A 5,104-nucleotide genomic window follows, 5' to 3' on the forward strand; every position below is an offset into this window, starting at 1 on the left:
CAGCCTTGTTTTTATGGACTTCAGTTTGGCTTCAGAGCAACAGTCAGAAACAAAATCAACTTCATGGACCATGTATGTTGACACCTACAAGTCATTTGACTCTGGTTGTAAGTAGCTGTCAATATACTTTCACACAGCAGCAAGAACAGATGTACAGGAAGATGTGAATATAAGCATACAGCTGAACAAGGACAACAAAGCTAAAGAAAGAGAAGTGAACAGAAACATATAGCTATTATGTACAAGTCAGTAGGTGAGGCTGTGCCACCAGGTTCAGTGCTGAGCCCATTTTATAATTATGTCAGTGTTGATGTAAAACTCTACGCTGATGACACTGTTGTTTGCATGAACAAACAGCAGAGCGAGCTGCTTTGAAGCTACAACTGCTATAAAATGATCACACAGCAGCTTCATCAGTCTGCCTCCAGTTTGAATGTTGGCTAAATGATGGCTGTGTTTATTTTTCATCACCCAATAAAATGTCATTTCGCTCTTATAGCTTCATCGAGATGAAATGGATTGGTATAGTTTCTGATTATACATCAACTAAAATGTATATTTATGTTACACATTTCAAGATTGAATCACGAAATGCTTCACAAAGAAAAACAAAATGTATGAATCATAAAGTAAATATGACATCATTTACTCACATTATAAACATTTATATAAAAACAAAAAAATGACAAATGATAAATTGTCTTTGTATTGATGTTGTTAAAAATACGCACACTATGATCCTTTCCCACATGTCTTAATATGTTGTGTTATGTTCCAAGTTGGGGGCCAGCTGCAGAAACTCAGTAGTAAAAGTAAGAATAAGTAAAAAGTCTGATACAATCAATCATTATTGAATGATACTTATCAATAATAATTAATAACCAGGACGTTGTTTGTAATTTAGCTAAACTTGGAGTAAAAGCTTCACCTGAACCTCCTGAGATGTATTTGATTTAAAATTGATCCTTGAAGCAGTTTTGCGTCTCGTCTCCACCAGCTGAGCAGCAAAAGCAGAACAACAGCGCCATCCTCAGCTTGTTATCAGTGTTTACACCAGAATCATTCAGCGTGTTTTGACGGCAGTCACACACCATCACACAATACATGAGTGAAGTTGTGTTTGTAAGTCAGAGGAAAACAGCCATGAAGCTTAAAAACAGGCTTCATGCCACAATAATGTGTCACATAAGGAGCGGTGTGAGTGAGGCACAGACAGCTGCACTGATACAAACTGAAGCTCGAAGGTGACTGACAGGAGATCAGTGGCTCAGTGGGGTTAACCAGGTGAACTGTTTGAAACTGACCACTGACTGAGACGGACACTCGACTCTGACGGCTCTGACAGCAGCTTTCTGATCAGCTGGAACCTCATTACGAGACCTGAGGTGAACCAACATGGACGCTCCACTTCTGCTTCATAAACACAAACAGATTTATATTTTTCAACAACAAGATGACTTGTTTGTCTCTGTGGTTTGTGTTTCTGTCTGAGTGGTTTGTGTTCTGTCGCTCTGATCGGTGAGAACAGATGAACGACATGTTTCTGTAAATGTTACAGTCGTGGAGTCGCTGCTTCAAATCCTCTCGTGGTCATTTAAACACTTTGAGGGCCAAACGTTTGAATTTGTCTGAAATTGTATTTTTTAGAGAGAAGAAATTTATGAGAGGATGGAAGATTTCATAAACATCAACATTTAACAATTGTTTCTTTTTTTTAGCTGCAAAAACAATTTAATGAGAAAAGAAACAAGAAAGTCAAACAATTATTAATCATGATGTACAGATCATGTATCATTATATATAATAATGATATATTACTACACATTATTATATATATATATCAACAGTTTGATTAAATTGTGTTTTAGTATTATTTAATAATTAACTATGAAACAAGTTAAATGTGAGAAAATGAATGACAAATATACAGTATATGTGGACTTTGCTCCGTTCATCAAAACAAGCTGAAGGATATTTCACTGGATGTTTCTGTAGTTTTGCATATAAAGCACAAGTTTTTATATGTTTGTTGTTGTATTCACTGAATATTTAAAAACTATGCCTTTTCTGTGTGTAATTAATCTATTCTCAGTATTATTTATATGATGGTGTGTTTGTCTCCCAGGTGAATAAGACAGATGAAAGCTGAGACAGTGAGTACTGAGCGCTGAAATCAAACTGAAGTTACTGGAATTATTCTTTAACCAGAGTCCGTGGTTGTAACTGTCATTGTGTTGTTCATGTGAACAAGTGCAGCTGACGGTGAGAAGGCTGCAGAGCAGAAACCCACACAGCCTGTCTGCTGCAGGAAGGAAGTGCTGGTTGGCTCTCAACAGTTTTTTATGAGTCCTAATAACCACTGAGAACAGATTCACATCTGCTGCTGTACACACTCATCAACTCCTCTCCCTCTCTGGTCTGGTTTGTCTTTTCTCTTGTTGTCTGGAAGCCTTTTTTCCACTGAGCCCTCCACCCACACAAAGTTGAACTGAGCCCAGAGACCAACAGTGACCCCCCACCTGGAGCTCACGTCCATGGACTTTATTCATGGTGATTTTAGCCATCAAAGCTTCACTTTACAGTTCACACTTGGTGTTGATGAGAGCCAACAAGTCCTCATAGAAAACTGACAAAAGGCTTCTTTGTCAGCGGCCTCCAAAACAACACATCTGAGTGTTTTCTGATCTGACGCCTCAGTGGTTCATGTCTGGTGAGGATGTGTCTGTTACACTATCTGGTTGGAGGAGCTCGTTCATGCAAACACATTCTTGTTCATGTTCAGCAGCTCAAAGAGCTTTTTGATCAAATAGTCCAAGAAGTGAGGAGCTCCAGGAGCTAGACTCAGGAACTGAATCAGGAGCTTTAGTCTGTTCCTGTCAGCATTTTCACAGCACAAACAACTGTCAAATAAAGGCTTTAAACACAGAAGCTGTGCTGTGATGTCATTATTTACACTCACTTATTACTGATGCATTTCATGAGTCAGTTTTCCTGTTTGTTACAGTCGAGCAAACTGAGAGAGGTCAACCTAACAAACACAGACAGGAAACTAAAAGAAATGAGACTGAAGACTAAAATCAACTCCACTGTTCAACTTGAGAACAAAATTCACTGACTCATCCTGAATGTTCTGAGATGGTTCAAGTTAATACTATAGCAACACCATGTGACAGTGTTTGTATGTGTCTCACTTTATTTCTGTTTCTATGTTTTTATATGCTCATGAATAAATATGATATTTAGATCAAATATTCAGTTTGGATGAAGAATGGTTTGATTTGTGTTCACCACCTGTTCAGAATATTAGAAAATATTTCCTTCACACAGGAAATGACACCACCTTAAATATTCTGTGAGGTTACTCTGCAGACTAGTTTATAATGTAATGTGTTCATATTATTTTCTTAGAGTTTATTATGTGTTTTCTATAACTTTGTCATATCTTAACATTATTTAGGTGGAGGCCTCAGATCAGCCCTCTGGGTTTTCTGCCTCTTCCTGCACTGTTTATTATTATTTTTAAATTGTGCAAAATAAAACTGAAACGTCTCAAGAAAACACTGATATGAATCCAGGTGAGATGTTGAAGGTACAAATATAAAATTCTCCTCTTTTTAATAACATCCATATCAAAGATGTTCAATGAAATGATTCACAGTTTGTCTCATCGAGAAAAGAAAAGGCACAAAAGTGTTTCAGGTTATTTTAATAAAACTGGGCATTGAATCAAAGAATAAGACAAAGAGACAATCATAAAGAATAAAAGTACTACTGTTAATAATAATAAAAATAAGAATGTATGAATAAAGAAATTGTGAGCGTTCTACATCCGAGTTGAGTGACCATCAAAAGTCAGCGCTCCACTCGGTCGCCTGCATCAGGGCCGAGCTTATTTGTGCACCGTGTTGCTGCCTTTCATCAGCCCGGCGCCTGCAGGTTTCTTCTGTTGTTTGTCTGAACTGAACCCTTCATATCCGAGCACCTCTGTACACCTTCACCAAGTCCCATTTCATTTCATCAGGGACTGAAGAGGCAGTAAAAGAAGTATGTTTCAGTTTCATTGTCCCCTGAAGAGGCATTTTTTAATCATTACCCAAGTATTAGTGACCTTTCCCCATAATTATATACACGACTCAACATGAGTCAGGGATGTTGGGATATTTTACTGTTTCACTTGACTGTTTATTCTGTGACATATCTGAGTTTTTATTTTGTGTTTTGTGAAAATCTTTGGTCCCCAGAAATAATGCAATATTCCAGAATCCAGCTCTGGAAATATACTGTTGGGTAAACTATATATACCTCTATCCCAACATCCCTCACTAATGTTGAGCAGTGTGTATTTGTGGTTTGGGCTGTTTTCAGTCTTTTTCCTGCCAGTACCACCACAACACTTTTCTTCATCTGATCTGTATCATCAACATTTGTTCTCTCTGTAACCGGTGGGGGCGAGCGTTGTCTGCGTTGTGTTTTGATGAAGAGGTCCAGACCAGGATATCTTTGGAGGAGATCTCCATTTATTCTGACAACAGGTGAATAACAAAAATCCTCCGCTCAATTTTGCCCTTAAACTAGAGCTGCTACACAAATTAAATGATACAGAAACATTTCAGCATATTCACGATAAGTTTAAGATGACAATCAAACTTGTAATAGCGTGGCTAACACACAGAAATGTCAGACAATAATGCAGCTCACCTCTCCTGTGAAGCACAACAGCACAAAGGGGAGAGGCTAACGTGGGAAACATAATATATAGGGGGACCCACTAAAATGAACGTAGGGGTTCAGGACCTGAGTCTGAAACGTTCCTCATATCGACTCTGGAGGCCTCACATGTCAGCTGAACTATTAACTGTTAACTATTTACAGAGTTTGTTTAATTATAATACAACAAATGACATATAAATATGTCACTGTGTTACACATGTTACCTGCTGTATAACTGACCTTGTTATATCTCCACATAATGACGTCATCAACATGTTCTCATAAAAGTGGCTGAAATGATGATGCTGCTGTTTTTGGATCTTTTGATTTTGGATCAACAGAACAGAACAGTCTGAGAGAATGGACTTCTCACATTCTGGACCACAGGGACCAG

This window comes from Pagrus major, chromosome 21 (genome assembly GCF_040436345.1).
Source record: "Pagrus major chromosome 21, Pma_NU_1.0".
Taxonomy (NCBI): domain Eukaryota; kingdom Metazoa; phylum Chordata; class Actinopteri; order Spariformes; family Sparidae; genus Pagrus; species Pagrus major.